General features: G+C 40.8%; 1 long non-coding RNA gene across 1 annotated transcript in view; it reads right to left on the reverse strand.

Annotated features, from left to right (window-relative positions):
- The window catches only part of LOC140482176 (uncharacterized), a 73,358-nt gene that overhangs the window by 50,425 nt on the left and 2,222 nt on the right, over positions 1-20,711 (reverse strand). The gene's annotated exons all lie outside the window — the stretch shown is intronic.

A 20,711-nucleotide genomic window follows, 5' to 3' on the forward strand; every position in this document is an offset into this window, starting at 1 on the left:
TGGCAGGACAGGTTGGGAGTGGAAAATAAAGCATGCAGTATCTTGGATTTAATAGCACAAAGCAAAGATAGTCCATTAAACCTGTATAAAATACTGGCTCCGTCTCAACTTGACTATTCCGGGCATTAGTTAAGACATGGTAGCACTAGAGAGGATGCAGAAAAGATTCATAATAATGGTTCCAGGGATGAAGAATTTCATCAAAAATTTGGAAAAGCTGGGACTATTTCTCTTGAAGAAGTGAAGGTTGAGAGGAGATTTAATATCAATATTCAAAATCATAAGGCATCGAAACAGGGAAAAATAGGGAAAAATATGTTTCCATTGGTTGAAGGATCAAGAACTAAAGAGCACCAATTTAAGGTAATTGGCATTAAAAATATGAGTTGAAACCTTTTCATGCAGCAAGTGATTAGGATGTACAATGCATGGCTGACAGAATTGTGGCAAGAGATTTCAAAAGGAATTTTTATCATTAGCTGTAAAGTAAAAAATGTGGAGTGCTGTGGAGAAATGGTAGGGGGGTGAGGCTGTAGGTGCATCTCTCCTTCAGATGGGCAGCACATAACAATTACAGGTCAAATGGCCTCTTTCTGTGCTGTTACCATCCTATGACACTATGATACAAACAAAAGGGAGGAAAGCAAATTGTGTGGAGGATTCAAAAAGCCTGTAAGGGAGTATAGACGGGTTAATTGTTTGAGTGGTCAGAAAAAATTGGCAAACGAGTGTGACATGGGAAAATGTGGACTTGTCCACTTTGCTGAGGAGAATAGAAAAATATAATTATTTAAATGGAGGTAGACTACAGAATGTTGCAGCTCAGAAGAATTTGAATGTCTTCATACATGAATCAGAAAATGCTAACAGCAATTAATTGGAAATGCAAATGGAATGTTGGCCTTTATTGTGAGTGGAGTGGACTATAAACATCGGGTAATTTTGCTGCTACTAAGCAATAATTGAAGTGTGTATAATTTTGGTCTCCTTACTTAAGGAAAGGTGTATTAATATTATGGGCAGTTTAGAGAAGATTCACTAGTCTGATCCCTGGTTTGAAAGTCTTGCCTTATGCTAAAGGTTGGAACACGTTAGTCATATCCCCCAAATCCCGTTATATACCCTTCCTTTATCAACACCATCCTCCTCTGCCCCCCCAACACTTGCACCCCTCAAAGCCCCTATCCCCCAGCCTCCAAATGGGAGGCTTCCTCTGTTGAGCTGGCCACATTATACATGGTAATATGCCAGAGCCTACGAAATAGCCCTAATTGATGCTGTAAATAGTATGACAGTGTGTCTGCCTCTGTGGTGGGGCCAGCCAATCTGATTCACGGCCCATTCCTGCAGCAGGAATGTATCACGGAGACATCCTGATATGCCTCACACTCTTACCCTGACAGTCTCCCCCTCCCCCCAAACCCACCCCACCACCCAACTGTCTTCCAAATCTGCCAACATGGGGCTGGCAACACTCCAGCTAATATCTCTGACAGCTCTCAGGACTTTCCAAACACATCACTTGTCAACCAGAAAAGTTGTTCAGTTCAGCATACATCTCAAACTAAGGTTCCTTCAAAGAAAATACAGAGTTTTAGATAAGTATAGCTGCCCTACGCGTGTTCAACTAGATTGTCACGTCACAGCTGAACGAAGAGAATAAAAAGGCATCCATGAAAACACTAAGGTTAACCTCTGCCTTCTGTGGGTTGTGTTTAGTTAATGTAGAAAAGTGGAATGTCTGGAATCTTTTAACTCTACACTGCTAATGATTCACTTAATAGCTGATACGGCGACCTTCATGTAGCACTGATGAATCACACCTTTCCGCCTGGACCAAACTTTATATAAACAGATCAATTAGAACAACCCCTGCATGAGATTATCACTATGGCTTTTATATTGTTAAGGGATTAGTACTTTTCAGACTCTTGCCAAATGCATCCATACACATAGCTGTTAACATGTTCGATAGTTTGTTATTGTAGTATAAATGGTATTTCATTCATGCTGATATCACAGAATCAGATTACTTTAGTTGACTTTAAGATTAGAGGCTTACTTGCAGATCTCTGTTTATAGCCGCTGTTAGTAGCTGGCGATTGGAGGCTAAAGTAGGAGTAAACACGATGTAATCATCAAGCTAATATTGGGCCTCTTATTCAGTCACTCCTCACCTACTGATGTCAAGATAAGAAATGCTAACATTGTTATAATTCATTCTTAAAGCAGGCAACATCATGGAAGATGGAAAGGCGTGTGATAAATGAAACATAAAAATGTTTGCAAAGAGCAGAGGAGTTGCCACTCTTCTAATCAGTGTGTCAGTCACACTGTGACTCACCCAGTAATAGCAGGCGCTAGTGATTTGTTACAAGTGATTTGTTATCACCCAGAAACTGCCATTTTCACTACATCCTGTATTTTTTAACATAAAATTGCAATACTGGGTCAGGAAATTCCATTGCACGCAGTTCATGTGGAAATATTTGTTGGATAACCTACAGTACCACATCACTTGCCTTGAAGGTACTGTGACTTTTTTTTAAATTGGACAAAAAAAGCAGACTGGCTCCATTACTGTTATGATATCTTCCCTCCAGCATTTATGGATGTGCAGAAGTCAAAAGACTGCTTTATCTAAATGTTCTCGAAGTAAATTAAAAATGTTTCTTCCTTTAGAACATTCAAATTTGATCAGTGTTCACCAAACAGAAGGAATTGGTGGAGGATGATCTCAGGGAAGGAAGTGTCAAATTTCCAAGCCAAGTTGCTATTAAAATGGAAGAGGTGTTGCGCATCTTAAAAAGTATTAAGAGGATAAGTCTCTGGGCCCTGATGGGATCTATCCCAGAACACTGAGTGAGGCAAGAGAACAAATTGCTGAAGCATCGACAGACATTTTTGTATCTTCTTTGGCCACAGGTGAGGTCCCAGAACACGGGATAATAACTAATGTTGATCCCACTGTTTAAAAAGGGTAACAGGGACAATCCAGGAAGTTACAGACCTGTGAGCCTCATGCCAGTGGTAGGGAAATTATTGGAAGAGATTATTAAGGACAAGATCCATACAGAATTACAAGTAAATGGACCGATTAGTGATAAATAACATGGTTTTATGTGGGTTAGGTTATGCCTCACTAATTTGATAGTTTTTTTGGGAAGGTAAGGAAGATGGTTGATGAGGAAAAAGCAGTTGATGTTGTCTGCATGACTTTTGACAAGGTCCCTCATGGCAGACTGATAAAAAAGACTGGTATTTGAGTGAACAGGCAAGATGGATACAGAACTGGCTTAGTCATAGGAGACAGAGGGTAGCAGTGGAAGGATGCTTTTCAGAATGAAAGGTTGAGACTAGTGGCATTCCACAGGGATCAGTGCTGGGACCTCTGCTGTTCGCGATCTAGATAAATGATTTGGAGGAAAACATGGTTAGTCTGATTAAGTTTCTGAACGATACAAAAACTGGTGGAGTTACAGATAGTGAGGAGGATTGTCAGAAGATACACTAGGAGTCATGGGCAGAAAAATGGCAAGTGGAGTTTAATCTGGACAAATGTGAGGTGAATCATTTTGGAAGGTCAAGTACAGGTGGAAATTATACAGTGAATGTCAGAACCCTGGAGTTGCAGGTAGATAAGGTCGTAAGAAAGGCCTATGGCATACTTGCTTACATTGGAAGTGTCATTGAGTATAAGGATAGACAAGTTATGCTGCATCTTTATAGAACTTTAGTTAGGCCACACTTGGAATATTGTAAACAGTTCAGGTCACCACACTAGCAGAAAGATGTGGGTGCTTTGGAAAAGATGTAACAAGATGTTGCATGGTATGGGGGATTTTAGCTATGAAGAAAGTTTGGATAGACTGGATTGTTTTTTCACTGGAACACAGGAAGTTGAGGGGCAACTTAGTAGAAGTTTATAAGACTGTGAATGGCATGAGTAGAGTGGAAAGTATGAGGACTTTTTCCAGGGTGGAGAGGTCAATTACTAGGGGGCATAGTTCAAGGTGTGAGGAGGTAAGTTTAAAAGAGATGTGTAAGGCAAATTTTTCGCACAAAGCGTGCTGAGTGCCTGGGATGCGCTGCCAGAGGAAGTGGTAGAAGCAGACACAATAGCAACATTCAAGATGCACCTGGACGAATAGGAAGGGAACAGACAATCCTGTACGTAAAGACAATTTTAATACGGAAAGATCCTTTCTGCTAAAAGGTGATAGTTGCATTCTTCTGTGACTTCGTACCACAGAAAATCAAGCAATTAAAAAATCTCTCCCAGAATGCACTGTAACACTTAAAAGTGTTGGGAATGAAATTGTGTCATAGCCAAGACAAATATGCTAAAGTTCACATTTTACAAACAGCTTTCACTTATTCATTAATCACATTACAGACGGTTCGTGTTGACGAAGCATGCGTAATAGACTGTACTCTGAAAATGCATGATTGATACAATTGTCTCTTGAAAAGCCTTCCATCACTCAGAGGTTGAGCCTGCAATTTTGTACAGAAAAAAAACATGACCCTGCCATCTCTGAGTTTGGTTGCAGTCATTTCCCAATCTTAACTGCATCTCCGAAGAGGGAGATAATGAATGGCAATGGAGGTTGTGCTTGACACCATGGGTCATAGCTGAAAATGTGTTGCTGGAAATGCGCAGCAGGTCAGGCAGCATCCAAGGAGCAGGAGAAGCGACGTTTTGGGCATGAGCCCTCCTTCAGGAAGGGCTCCTTGGATGCTGCCTGACCTGCTGCGCATTTCCAGCAACATATTTTCAGCTCTGATCTCCAGTATCTGCAGTCCTCACTTTCTCCTAGCTGATTTTAACCATGGGTCATAAACTCAGCATGGTCATCATGTTCTCCACCAGAGCCTCTATGTCTTTTTCTACCTGGCACTCCGTGGACAACATGGTGGCTCAATGGTTAGCACTGTGCCAGGGACCCGGGTTCGATTCTAGCCTCGGGCGACTGTCTATTTGGAGTTTGTACATTCTCCCCGTGTCCTCTGGGTGCTCAAGTTTCCTCCCACATCCAAAGATGTGCAGGTTAGGTGAATTAGCCATGCTAAGTTGCCCACAGTGTTCAGGGAGATGTAGGTTGGGTGCATTAGTTAGGGGTAAATGTAGAGTTGCAGGGGAATAGCTCTGGGTGGATTACTCTTTGGAGGGTCAGTCCAGACTTGTTGGGCGAAATGGCCTGTTTCCACACTGTAGGGATTCTCTGGACAGTCTATTACATTTCATGCCCCATATGTTCTTTCTCAGCCCTCCCTTTTCTATGGAGAAGAGTACCAGCTCCTTGCTTGTTTTGAGAGTTGCAGAGGAGGATGTTACAGAGACAGAGAAGAATGAGTGAAGGATTTGAACACAGGGATGAGAATTTAAAATTCAACATATTGTTATACCAGAGCCTAATGTAGGTCAACTTGGCTCGAGCAGAGTCTTGTCTGAGCTCATGGTTACACTGGATTAATATTCCGCAGGAAGCTAGAAAAAGTGGCTGGCCCTTCTAGAATGTCATTGGCTGTGTTTTTTTCCGGTCTTGCTGAATTGAGTTTCTCTTTCCCAACTTACTACCATTGCAATTCTGGCAAGATTAGAAGACCTGTCCCTAATTGTTTTAGAATTATGCAGTTTGATGCCACTTGCCTTTCTTGAAATAGAATGGTTGAAATAGAATAGAATGCCAAGAATGGTTTTTCAAGAAGGTTGTCTCTATGCCAGGAATAAAACATTTTCCACCTGTATATCAGCTTATCCCATACCTCCAATATTTTTCAAACTCTATCGTAAAGTGATTTCAAACTCTCACCATGAAAACTGAGCCACTTGGTCCCCCACCCTCCAATACATTTTCTCCGTATGTAATTGTACTGATAAACATCAAATAAAATGAAAGTGGGTGGCACGGTGGCACAGCGGTTAGCCCTGCTGCCTCATAGCGCCAGAGACATGGGTTCAATTCCTGCCTCAGGCGACTGTCTGTGTGGAGTTTGCACATTCTCCCCATGTCTGCATGGGTTTCCTCCGAGTGCTCCGGTTTCTTCTCACAGTCCAAAAATGCACAGGTTTGGTGAATTAGCTATGCTAAGTTGCCCGTAGTGTGAGGTGAAGGGGTAAATGTAGGGGAATGGGTCTGGGTGGATTGCGCGTCGCCAGGTCAGTGTGGACTTGTTGGGCTGAAGGGCCTGTTTCCACACTGTAAGTAATCTAATCTAATCTAAAAACATTTATTTTATTCCTCTTTGATATTTCTCCTGGATTGTTTCCAGGAGCAGTATCCAGGAGGTGAATCAAAACCAGAAATTACGGGGAAAAGCTCAGCAGGTCTGACAGCATCTGTGGAAAGAAGTCAGTTAATATTTCGGGTCCGGTCACCCTTCCTCATGGTAGCTAGAAAAATATCGTTTTTTATGCAGAATGTAGATTGGGGTGGAGGTGCTAAGGAATACTGTAAACAAAAGTGGGGATAGAGCACAAAGAAAGAGAAGAGAAGTTGGACAGACAAAGGAATCAATAACAATCTGGCTCAGAGAGTGAATAGCTGCTCATGGGGACTGTTAGTGGCTAACAATGGCTAATAATAGCAGATTGTGTGATAACCAGGCCTGGTGTGTGGGTGGAGCACAGGAATAGGAGAGCTCAAGCCCTAAGGTTAAAGAATTCAATATTGAATCTAGAAGGCTGCAGGGTCGCCAAGCAGAAAATGAGGTGCTGTTCTTCCAGTTTACACTGAGCTTTGCTGAAGCACTGCAACAAGCCCGAGGCAGAGACACTGCTCCATTAGCAGCTATTCACCCTCCCAGCCAGATTGTTATCCACTCCTTTGTCTGTTCAACTTTTCTTTCTTTGGGCTCCAACCAAACCTATTGTTTTCTCCTTATTCCCTACCCCCACCCTATCTTCTGCATAAAAACTGACATTTTCCTAGCTACCTTCAGTTCTGAGGAAGGGTCACCAGACCAGACACTCTGATTTCTCTCCACAGATCCTGCCTGACCTACTGAGCTTTTCCAGCAATTGCTGTTTTTTTGTTTCTGATTTACAGCTCTTTTAGTTTTTATCCAGGAGATGAATCTTTAACTCCTAAAAGTCCCAGAGAGAAAAAAAAAGCCTTGATCAGTTTTGTTAACCAGGGGTCCTTGATTGGATCAGGTTAACAGCCCCAATCAGGGAACTCGTATTCTATAACGTCCATCTGGCTGACCCCTTTACTATCACTATATGCTCTGTTAGAATTTTATAGGTTTCTTTGAGATCCCGCCTCATTCTTTTAAATTTCAGTGAATATCATCCTTACTGATCCAGTCTCTCTTCCTACATCTGTTCCACCATCCCAGGAATCAGTCTGGAAAAGCTTTGCTTCCATACTGCCTCCATAGTTAGAACATCCATCCACAGATACAAAGACCAAACAGCACACAATATTCTAGGTGTGGTCTCACCAAAGCCCTTCACAATAAGACGTCCCTGCTCCAGTACTCGAATCCTCTCACAATGAAGACCAATATACTATTTGCCTTCTTTACTGCCTGCTGTGAGCTGCATGCTTACTTTCAGTGAAACTTGAAAGGGTTCAGAAAAGGTTTACAAGCATGCTGCCAATGTTGGAGGGTTTGAGCTATAGGGAAAGGTTGAATAGGCTGGGGCTGTTTTCCTTGGAGCGTCGGAGGCTGAGGGGTGACCTTGTAGGGGTTTATAAAATCATGAAGGGCATGGAGAGGGTAAAAGACAAGGTCTTTTGCCTGGGGTGGGGGAGTCCAGAACTAGAAGACATAGGTTTAGTGTGAGACGGTAAAGACGTAAAGAAGCAACTTTTTCACACAGAGGGTGGTACGTGTATTAAATAAGCTGCCAGAGGAAGTGGTGGAGGCTAATATGATTGCAACATTTAAAAGGCAGCTGGATGGGTATATGAATAAGAGGAGTTTGGAAAGATATAGGCCGAGTGCTGACAAGTGGGACTAGATTAGGTTGGGATATCTGGTTGGCATGGATGAGTTGGACCGAAGGGTCTGTTTCCATGCTGTACATCTCTATGACTCTATGAGTGCTGTACAAGGACACCCAGGACTCATTGCACCTCCTTCTTTCCCAATCTATTGCCTTCAAACTAATAAACTGCCTTGCTGTTGTTGCTTCCAAAGGGGATAACCTCATAATTAACCACATTATACTTTGTCTGCCATGCACTTGCCCCTTTCACTACCAGCAGTGATCATTTTAGACAAGTATGGTTTCATAAACCACTTTTGATTGGGAACATGGGTTGGGCAGTTTCATACTCTTCCAATAAAGGAAGCTTTAGGGCACTCCAATTAAACACAATGCCATTTCTCAATAGTATCTCAGTCTTTCTCCAGAATGAATAGAGAATGTTCTCAAGGACTGGAGAAGTGTATAAGTGACAACTTTCCAATTGATAATCAGGAATTATTTCAACTAAGCCAAAGCTAATTCCTGTATTTAACTCAGATATTCAGCAATTTTTTGATTAATGTACATAACAACCCCAATACAAAAATTATATATAGCATACATTTGATCCATATTAAAATTATAGTACGATAATCTCGATATTTTTGGGAGACAGTAACCATACCTGTCATGCTAGGAATTAAGGTACTGGATCCCAAGTTTCTGCATATTTGAAACAACATTAGATCTCCAGTATTAGATCTTGTAAAATGTGCATTGCAGCATTCCACTTGCTAACTTGCACAGGGTTACAAACGAAGGATTAGTGGTGCTGGAAGAGCACAGCAGTTCAGGCAGCATCCAAGTAGCTTCGAAATCGACGTTTCGGGCAAAAGCCCTTCATCAGGAATAAAGGCAGTGAGCCTGAAGTGTGGAGAGATAAACTAGAGGAGGGTGGGGGTGGGGAGAAAGTAGTATAGAGTACAATGGGTGAGTGGGGGAGGGGGTGAAGGTGATAGGTCAAGGAGGAGAGGGTGGAGTGGATAGGTGGAAAAGAAGATAGGCAGGTAGGACAAGTCCGGACAAGTCATGGGGACAGTTACTGAGCTGGAAGTTTAGAACTAGGGTGAGGTGGGGGAAGGGAAAATGAGAAAACTGTTGAAGTCTACATTGATGCCCTGGGGTTGAAGTGTTCCGAGGCGGAAGATGAGGCGTTCTTCCTCCAGGCGTCTGGTGGTGAGGGAACGGCGGTGAAGGAAACCCAGGACCTCCATGTCCTCGGCAGAGTGGAAGGGGGAGTTGAAATGTTGGGCCATGACCTATCACCTTCATCCCCTCCCCCACTCACCCATTGTACTCTGTGCTACTTTCTCCCCACCCCCACCCTCCTCCAGCTTATCGCTCCACGCTTCAGGCTCACTGCCTTTATTCCTGATGAAGGGCTTTTGCCCGAAACGTCGATTTCGAAGCTACTTGGATGCTGCCTGAACTGCTGTGCTCTTCCAGCACCACTAATCCAGAATCTGGTTTCCAGCATCTGCAGTCATTGTTTTTACCCCTTTTTACAAAGGAAGGAAACTGGTCTGTTCTGACAGCAGAGCATGATCATCCTCTGTTATTCATTCTTGCTTGTTTCTCTTTTGATCTTTGGCAACTCTTTGCATCTCTAATCCTTCCAAACACCCTATTGATAGCAATTGTATTGCACTTTTAAGAAGCAATTAACTGTCATTAGATTCTAAATCGTGTCTTGGCAAATAAAAGACATTGTGGTTGTATTATTATTAAAGACCTATTTGTCCAGTGAAGGAGTTAAAGATAAAGAAAAAGGTAAATGTTCTAGCATTGATTAAGAGGTTATTGATGTTAGGAGTTCATGATTTCTGAAGGATATTTTGCTTCAAAGGACGAAAAGAGACAAAGCTCCAATAAAGGTTCAACATTGCAGTGCAAGTCAGTGACTATCTTTAAACATGGCTTCACTAATCTGCTTTTGTGAATTGCACTTAGGATCTGACAATGTTAACTCAAATCTGGCATTGGGTTTACTTCAGGGTACAATGTGACCATAAATACCAGCAGTATTCTGCAGACTAATGCACATTGCTCATTATTCCAGTGGGAAACAAAAATTTAATGCAGTTAAAGAAGGACGCTGAATCTTAGCTGTTGTTTCCACTGGGCAAACAAGTTAAAACCATCTGCCAAATCTAAACTCAAAATTTTGCTGATGACCTAATGTTGAAAACTTGATGCAGAAAACTGTATACATCCCAGAGTAGGATTCCAGTGTAAAGGGCAGCAGAAATAAATGTGTCTCGCCCCAAAATCTCAGTGGTGCACTTGTGTAAGTACTGAGGGAGTGTTGTACTTTCAAATGAGATGTTAAACAAAGCTCCCTATTGTCTCCTCAGGTGGACATAAAAATTGCTTCACGCTATTTTGAAGAAGAGCAGAAAAGTTATCACCAGATTGTTGGCCAATGTATTTCCTTCAACCAACATCACAAAAGCAGGTAATCTGGTCCTAGTCATATTGCAGATTATGGGAGCTTTAATTGGCTGCCAGATTTCCTTTGCAACAACTGAGACTACTCTTTAAAAGTTCACTTTGGCTGTAAAGTGCTTTGAAGCATTTTGTGCTTGTGGAGAGCACTTTGATTAGATTAGATTAGATTACTTACAGTGTGGAAACAGACCCTTCAGCCCAACACGTCCACACCGACCCACTGAAGCATAACGCACCCAGACCCACTCCCCTATATTTATCCCTTCATCTAACACTACGGGCTATTTTAACATGGCCAATTCACCTAACCTGCATATTTTTGGACTGTGGGAGGAAACCGGAGCACCCGGAGGAAACCCACGCAGACACGGGGAGAATGTGCAAACTCCACACAGAGAGGTGGAGTTTCTTTCTTTACCTTTTATTGAGGAGAGAGAAATCCAGATCTGGTGGTCACGCGCAATCAAATCTGACCCAAAACATTTTCAGAAAATCATTGTGATATAGAGTGACTTTTGAGAAGATTTGTAGCTCAGGTTGAGGTTCTGGATGTAGGTTTGCTCACTGAGCTGGAAGGTTCATTTCTATATGTTTCATCAGCCTACTAGGTAACATCTTCAGTGGACCCCTCAGAGGCCCACTGAAGATGTTACCTAGTAGGGTGACAAAACATCTGGAAATGAACCTTCCAACTCAGCAAGCAAACCTACATCCAGAACAGAGTGACTCCATGCTACTTTTTGACTCTTTGCTCAGGCCAAATAATACTGTGAAACTTGAAAGGGTTCAGAAAGGATTTATAAAGATGTTGCCAGGATTGGAAGATTTGAGCTATAGGGAGAGGCTGAATAGACTGGGCTATTTTCCCTGAACCATCAGAGGCTGAGGGATGACCTTGTAGAGGTTTATAAAATCATGAGGGGTAGGGGTAGGTTGAATAAACAAGGTCCTTTCCCCTAAGTGGGCGAGTCCAAAACCTGAGGGCATAGATTTAATGGAAAAGCGGGAAGATTTAAAAGGGACGTAAGGAGCAACTTTTTCACACAGAGAGTGGTACGTGTATAGATTGAGCTGCCAGAGGAAGTGGTAGAGGCTGGTATAATTACAACATTTAAAACATATCTGGATGGGTATATGAATAGGAAGGATTTAGAGGGATATGGGCCAAATGCTGGCAAATAGGACTAGATTAATTCAGGACATTTTTTTGGCATGGACGAGTTGGATTGAAGGGTCTTTTCCATCCTGTACATCTCTATTATTCTATATACAAACTGCACATCTTATCTAACATGAAGCCATCAGCATTACCTCCAAACTGACTTGATCCCCCTGTCATTGAAACCCTTACCGACTACCTTCATGAATACAGTCTCAATCATTTATGTTTTTCCAGATCTGAGAGTATTAAACGGGAAGGGAAGGTGTATCACTGCAGTACTATTTCCGCCCTTCCATTAGAAATAATCATTGTAATTGCATTCATATTGGGAACTGGATAATATTTCAAGGTCAGCATCATTTATGACTGCTGGAATTAAACTTGCACCTTTCTAGCATCAAGAATACACCTTGACAATACAATAGTTAGTTAAAAAGTAGTGTGATAGAGCAATGATAATGTACAGCCCTCACGTTGTGTGATGTCTATTGTAATCAAATAGATGACACTAACTGCTTTCTCCTGGCATAGTAGAAGATGGCCAGAGCTCAGTTTTCATATTATTTATTTTCAATCTTTGATGTACAAGAAAGATTGCGATTGTTCCATGCCTAACTAGCTCTGTGTTTTCTGATGCAGCTGAGATTCATTTCAACATACTGCTCTGTGACAGGAAATTTCTCAGTCTCTTTCCCTCAGTCTTATTTGTATTTTACATAGTTTATAATTCAACTGAGTCATAAAACATTTTCCACAAACATTTGTTTAAAACAAAGGAGATTCCTTTTATTAATGGTCCCAGTGATACTATAATCTTCGCTAAGTGACCGCGGATTGCATTAATTTCCAGGTATATGCTTTTAAACAGTCTGTGAAATGTTTACATATCCACAGCATTCAAAATATTTTGTTCATGTCTTGGCTTGAAGAGGATAAAGAAAGGTAAAAGGGCAAAATGTTTAACATTTTCATTTTTATAGCTGAAAAGTTATATTCTCATCCAAAATGTATCTACTTTATTGTTATTGGTATAATGCTGCTAAGCTGCTCTCATAGCATTTATGTGGTGTAAAATTTACATTTCCAGCCACTAGCTGCATTTCCCAGAATGGTTCAAGTATGGATCAAAGGCTGTGGAAGTTGAGTTTATTGCTGCCCTGGGAAAGAGCTGCACCAGATGCTCTGCATATTTCACTGGAATGGTCGAGGAGGGAGAGACCATATTCAAATAATGTCATGGCAACATTATTTTGTTCAAAAAAAATCATCAATTAAATATCTGGTGAAGTTTTAATCAGCCTCTGTAAAAAGAGACTTTGTATGCCCATGAAATCTATTTGTCATATTACAGTTTGGCTTAAAGATGACTAACTTGTGCATGCCTTCTCAGCTTTATAATACCAGAAAATGCCGGTCATTGGATTTTCCCCCAATAATTAGCTTAATACCAATTCTGATTGACCTGATATTTAATCATTATCACTCAATCACAACCAAGCATCATCATCATCTCAATGAGTAATTAATAGAATGTCTATTTCACATATTTTCCATTTAATATCATGTCAATATAAGATCTTTGTGAAAAAAGCCCCTCTGAAATCTGAGTATAACTACCCACCTTATTCTGTTCTTCTGTTAAATTGTTGACTGGAATCTTTAAGTTCTAATCCCAAAATTGTCAGCAAGAAATTTGTTTCCCTCACACATTATCTTCTTCAATACCACTTAGCACCCGAACAAAACTATTCCATGAATGGCAGGTGATTGATTTGCAGCTGTTGAAACTTAGCCTACAGTCTGAGCACTTAAAAAGGTTTGTGAAGAATTTGCAAAAGGAATCAGGAGAGCTGTTTATCTAAGTACAGTGAACAGTTCTCAGGTTAAAGTGCATCAGGGTAAGGAGTTCACAACTGCAATACCAGAAATATTTGCAAAAGGAGACAAAGGTGACTATAGATTTGTTTAAATATATGCTTATAACTGCAAATCCTGTTGATTTCAAATGAGTAATATTAATAATACCGTGAATCATGCTTGCTGCATTTCCTGAAACTAACCACAATAGATATGCTAGCATTCAAATCTGGTTCATTTTATCTCTTGAGCATTCAATAACGCAGAGTTTAATTCCAACCTTTTACAGGAAATATGTAGATATTCCTGCTATCTTCATTGTGGTCTTAAATCTAAGATAAACTTTTCATATTATGAAGAAAACAAGGAATTCTGGCATTTGGAGAAATGATTAGTTAAGGGATCAAAGCCTACAGACAGAAGGCAGCAGACTGGCGTTGAAAAATGTATTAGCCATGATCAAATGGTGGACCAGACTTGATGGGCTGAATGCCTAGTTCTGTTCCTATAACTTATGATCTTATGATATAAATGTGAGTGTGCTTTACCTTTTTTTTGCACACTTTCCATGTTTGAACCATGATTTTAAAAAGCTTATTTTGTATTCCTGTTTAAAATAATTCTGATCTAGAATAATGGGGCTATTATGTGGTCCGTTGTTAATGCAGGGAAGATGGATTCATCGGCAGTCAATAGGACATTGGCCTACATGGATTGGCAGTGCATCTGGTTTGTTTTCCAGATATGCCTGGGGCTGAGAAGTGATGTGGACAAAGTTTGGTTTAAGTAGACAGGCTGGATGGAGAGTTAGGAAGTTCAAAATCTTTGGGGTTGACAGAGAGAGTGACCAAGATTGGAATGTTTACAATTTGGAGGTTCACAAGTGGTAAGAACTGAGCTTGGGGCTCACTGCTGTTGTTTCCATTGTGCTGTAAATAACAAGTGTGTAATGGAGGTGAGAGGGTTACTCAAAGGCCCTTCATTGGACAACACCATTAGACACTATATGTTGAAGCTACAATATGCCTGTGAGCACTTCATGATGAAGGTGAATCTTAGACATTAACCTCCTGTGTGCAGTCCAGATTCTTACCCTATACACTCTTGACCACACCAATCCCACAATTGGCTGTAATATATTGTTACCTGGAAAGATTCTTGGTGCAGGTGGAGGAAAATTGGTGTGATGTTGCGAGTGAGTGAGTAGGCAACACAGAGGGCATGCAGTGTTAGTGACATTGAGGGAATATGGTCAGTGAAAGTGAGTGAGGGAAGATGTTGCAATAGCAGAGATAGCATGAGTGTGAGATCGCAGAGAGAAGGTGTTGACTGTTACCTTGGTGGAGTGGAGAAGGTTATTGACTTCCTTCCTATATTTTTCTGAATTCCTCCAGATGATTGAGACTGAAATGACCCAGGTGGCAGCCTCGAACCAAGCTGGTGTGCTGGCCTTGTCTGCCACTCCTTTGGGGAGGTAATATCATTCCTCTGTACAATACCATCTACCAGACCTCCACATCCCTGACACAATGTGGGACATTAATCTGCCCTTATCTATTTTATCGGAGGTAAGTTAATCGAACCATGCAGGACCACTCCAGGCTGACAGAACTTCCCCACCTGCAAAGCAATCTTTTAAATATTACACTTACACCCAGGGGTCCTGGCAGGGACAAGTACCTCCATTTACAACAAATGGGAGAATCAAACAAGGACACCAAAGAGCTGAAACTGTGTTGCTGGAAAAGCGCAGCAGGTCAGGCAGCATCTAAGGAACAGGAGAATCAACGTTTTGGGCATAAGCCCTTCTTCAGGAATCTGAAGAAGGGCTTATGCCCGAAACGTAGATTCTCCTGTTCCTTGGATGCTGCCTGACCTGCTGCGCTTTTCCAGCAACACATTTTCAGCTCTGATCTCCAGCATCTGCAGTCCTCACTTTTTCCCCAAGGACACCAAAGAGGCATGGCACTAGTTTAATGAAGCAAGGATGGACCAATTGCCTGTCACAACTCACTTGGCTTCCAGAGTGAACCTGTCGTGAAACTTGACAAGAATGACAGCCAATTTCTGACAAGATTCAGCCTATGATCTTCCCGGCAGTAGATTGATCAACAATTTCAATTACAGTAATTTGTGTCATGACCACTGGCCAAAACCCCAAAATATATGGACATCTTGGCTGTGGGTGTAAATTAAGTAGCTGTTTGGGGAAGGAAATTTTGGAATTTCACATCTATGGATGCAAAGAGAACTTCAAATAACAGCCCTTCAAAGGTAGGAAGAGACAAGTTCAAACAGACTGGATTGTGATCTCATGTGACTCCAACAGCAAACCATCTCCAACAGATTACGTCTGCAACTGCAGGCACATTTTATGCTTCTGCGGTGTGCTGGTGAGACAAAATATCCCTGGTACACGAGCCTGAGTTTGAGTCTTAGCATGCTGTGGTTGAAGAGATATTCCCTCATATCCCTGTGTTGCAGACAAAGACAGATAAAAGCTAGGAAGTCAGCAAGCTAGCAGGCCGACAAAAGAAATAGGATATGACAGGGACATTCTCTTATTTTAAATACTGGAATTTTATCATGATCGAAAAGAATCAGAACTACAGAATCTCAACCAATAGGTAGAATAAAACATTGGTCTAGGTTCCCAGTGCAATAGCTTCTGCTTCATTCATATTGCAGAAGAAGAGAGGATTACTTTCCTTATGACATCATCAAAGATATGTTTGAATGTCTGGTTTGAATTTATTATAGTGTTCCATTTAAGATATTTAGTATTCAATAAATGTTTTTTTTCTTGATTTGATTATAATCTTGAGCAAATTTTTAACTTATCATATCTTGAAAGATATTTCCAGCTGTTAAATAAATTGAGCTTTGCTATCAATTGTTGAAGTATGGAGTTCTGTTGTATTTGTGGGTAGAAAGAAGAAGTTGTTCTCTGACCAGGTTATGTTTGGACAGCCTTAGCATATCTTGGTTTCTCTTGACCTATTTGATATTCATTGAATATCTGTTGCCACTTCAACACGTTTGAGCGCAAGGCTTTGTAAGTATGTTCAAGAGTGGGCATTCTTAATTATAAATTACATGTACATCACAACTTTGCACCCTTTAGGGTTGTAGTGTTCTTTGGCATACCTTTAATTCTGAGAGTTGTTCTAACTTTATTCTGTTCATTCATGGGAAGCAGGCATCACGGCCAGGCCAGCATTTATTGCCCATCCTTAATTGCCTAGAGGGCAGTGAAGAGTCAACCACATCGCTGTGGGCCTGGAGTCACATGTAGGCCAGGCCATGTAAGGATAGCAGTTTTCTTCCCTAAAGGACATTAGTGAACCAGATGTATTTTCCCGACAATTGACAATGGACCCAGCCTATCTACTTAAACCAAACTTTGTCCACATCACTCATGGTCATCATTAGACTTTTAATTCCCGATTTTAAAAATTAAATTCAAATTTTACCATCTGCCGTGGTAGGATTTGAACCCAGGTCAAACTGGACCATGTAGTTTCATCTCTGTAGAATGTAACTTCTGTTGCCATAACATTTTTAAGCAATCTGGTAATACAGTGACATTCAGTTCTGCATCCAGCTTAGAATTAATGAGATGTTTATTGAATAAATAGATTCTGTTGAACTCAAGTTGGTTGGATCATCAATTTCCACTGGGAAACCAAAGGGTATCTTTTAAATGTTGATTGGTCTAAAACATTAGCATCTTTGTATGAGCAGCCATTTGACTTCTTGCTGCTCTTAACTGTGCCCTACTTCTACGCATTTTTGTGAGTTGCCTATAGCATTGTGGATTTATCATTATTTTTCAAATGTTGGGCATTGTTTGTGTCTGTGAGGCTTCCTAGTTCATTGACTCTTAGTCTCCTCTGCCTGGTCTACTTTATATATTGGCTTGTTACATGTACCTTTAGTATTTAAATACGTCATAAACCAAATGGATTTGTTTACTCATTTGTGATAAGGTTATCCTACTCTTCTCAGGATTTGTCTGTGATTCTTCATGGTTTCTGCTTCCAGCACAATCTGAATAGATTTCTCCAAAGTCAATAATTCCAGCAACAATCCCATCACTTAAGAGTTTTAATTTAAAGTCTCCATAGTCACAATTTTCCAATACATCTATACATATCGTTAATGAAACTGACTACTGGTTGCCCTAATAAAAAATGTTAGTTCTTTATTTATGTTTTGATATATTATAAAGCCATCAGCTTTAGATCTTTTATCGAGGCTCTTGTGGTACAGCAGTACTTTTCCTATATCTGGGCCAGAAGGTCTGCCTCAAATCCCGTCTGAGTGGAAATGTGTCACAGCATGCTGATTAGTTTGATTCAAAATACTTACTATTGTATATTTGCTTCTTCAGCAGGTGATTTATTGTATGGATTTGAAAAGTTGTGTGTCTTAAATACTTGTTTTCCATGATGCCAATATTATATTCTATTCTAAATTAGATTAGATTACTTACAGTGTGGAAACAGGCCCTTCGGCCCAACAAGTCCACACCGCCCCCCCCTGAAGCGCAACCCACCCATACCCCTACATCTACCCCTTACCTAACACTACGGGCAATTTAGCATGGCCAATTCACCTAACCTGCACATCTTTGGACTGTGGGAGGAAACCAGAGTACCCGGAGGAAACCCACGCAGACACGGGGAGAACGTGCAAACTCCACACAGTCAGTCACCTGAGGCAGGAATTGAACCCAGGTCTCTGGTGCTGTGAGGCAGCAGTGCTAACCACTGTGCCACCATGGTGCCCCAGCTTGTAGTTGCTTTTATTTCTCTTCCAATGTCTTCTTAATATGATTATTTATTTGCTTTAATTTAAAACTTTTAAATTTGGATGTATCGCAATGCTACTGCAATCTCTTTCGCTTGAATACATGTTGCTTTATTTTCCTTGTCTTAACATTTAAACAGTGCAGTATCACAACATAGCTTTCTTCTGCTTAATTGTAAAGAAATTGTCTGTTAGGTAATAGTGTATATTTACAATGCTTTTTGAGGGATTACCACAGTTTTGAGAGCAAATGGAAGTTTCCTGCTTCTTGCAGATTTCCCAACTTTCACAGCCAAATAAAGAATATATATTCTTCCCTACAACTTCCGAAATAAAGCCTTGTGCCTGTGCTTCAATAATTATTTGCTCTAGAATGTTTTAAATTATGCATCACTGCTGACATCACAGCCTCAAAGTTTCTGCCTTCTTCTTTTAGATTGAGTATGCTTCACTTTTTAAACTGATCCTTTTATCACTTTAATTCACTGTTTGAGATAATCCTGGTACCATGATCTTAGTATATAGTATTTACATGGCACTTGACATCTACTGTAGCGGTCCCTCATGATGTCTGCTCACAATAGCAGTAACTCCTAGTGAGCTGTCAGTACTTTGTAAAATTTCAAACCTTCTCATCCTGATTGTTGTATGGTTGATTTAAAGTTTTGCCCCTTGCCCCAAAGGGTATTTAAACTCTAAGAACTCTAACTCTGGTTCTTTGGCTTCCTAGGTGAACACTTACCCTAACCTAACACTATCGTTCCAGTGGAAGCTGTAACTGCCAGGTATGACAAGTCTTGAAGCTCTTTCTTGCTCACATCCTCTGCGCTTTGTTATGGACCAGACCAGACCCCCACAAAACATTTCAAGAAAGTAGCCCAAACCCCAACTTTGCGAGTTGATTAAAGCAGGTGTAACGTAGATATTCCAGGAGTGATGCAGTTGGTCAAACCATTTAGTTTTAAACAAAACAGAAGTCATTTGCAAGATTACTGAATGAATCATAACCAAAAGAGGATAGAATACCGAATAACTTAATCTATCAGAAAATCCAATAGATTATCCCAATTTAATGATGCTGTTCCCAATATTTGTAACAATCCTCATAAACAGCCCTTGACACAAAAGGTAAAATCAAACACAGAGTCTTACAGGAGGGAAGTCAGAGAGAAAGTGAGGATTGCAGATGCTGGAGATCAGAGCTGAAAAATGTGTTGCTGGAAAAGCGCAGCAGGTCAGGCAGCATCCAAGGAGCAGGAGAATCGATATTTCGGGCATAAGCCCTTCTTCAGGAAGTCAGAGAGAGACAAGGATCAACTTGGACCTGTTTCTTTGGGTCCAGCAGCTTTACAACTACTGCTAAAAACCAAACCAAGGTAGACAAACAGGAGGCTGGAAGATCACAGCAAGCCAGGCGGCAGCAGGAGGTGGAAAAGTTGACGTTTCACATGTAACCCTTCTTCAGGACTGGGGGTGGGTGTGGGGGGAGCTGTAGAAAAAGAGGGTGGGGTGGCAGTGTGTTGAGGTTGGGATAGGTGAAGACGGGTAGAGGGTCTGACCTAGTTGATCAATGGGAGCGATGAATCTGATAGGTGATTGAAAGAAATGGAAGGGAGAAGGTCAAGGATGGTCATGTCGGAAAGGGAGTGGGAAGGGGAATTAAAACAGGCGGTGACTAGGAGGTCCAAGCCAAACCAGAGAAAAGTGAGCTAGGAGAACTGGCCATTCCTCTTTCATTGTACAAGTGTTTATTTTCAAAAACTTGAAAGCCTGTTACCTGAAGCAGTATCTGTTACTATAATCAAACTGGTCCTAAAATCCTTCAACTTACACTTTTCCGAGTCTGTGCCTTTTATGACCTCTCTGAAAAAATGCCAAAGACAACATAACCTTGCTAAAGGAGCAGCATCGTCACAACTTTTTGTTAGGTCTCAAGTAGAAGTTTTAGCTTGTAGTGCTATTTCTCCCTTGTTCATCTTTCCACAAATTCCTGATGTATGTTTATTTGTTTGTTTGTTTATTTATTTGTTCAAGTGCTGGCGGACCTTCTGTACGAGTTGTTCTTCACTCCACTGCTCATCATTATATAATATCTGTCAACAATCTTCTTTCTTAAACTGGTGTTAAGGTTTAAGTTATAGAGGGGCAACACTTTGTGAGTTTTAACATGAAGATTCTCTTGTTTTAACAAAATGTAATCATTGCATGATAGCAACGGGGTACGAGTTATAACAGCTAAATATACATGGTTACTCAGGCTACACATTTTATCAGTGTTACAAAACGTTGAATTTAAATATTATGAAATGTGCAGTCAATGTTATATATTCATTAAAATGAAGAATAGTTGGCCCCTTTAACTCAGTATAAAAATTAACTCGAATAATTCTCCAGTAAAAATTGCATTTGTTACTGCAATAAGATTATTTCAAGAAGCAAATCTTACCAATG

Source organism: Chiloscyllium punctatum, chromosome 1 (genome assembly GCF_047496795.1).
Source record: "Chiloscyllium punctatum isolate Juve2018m chromosome 1, sChiPun1.3, whole genome shotgun sequence".
NCBI classification, from domain to species: domain Eukaryota; kingdom Metazoa; phylum Chordata; class Chondrichthyes; order Orectolobiformes; family Hemiscylliidae; genus Chiloscyllium; species Chiloscyllium punctatum.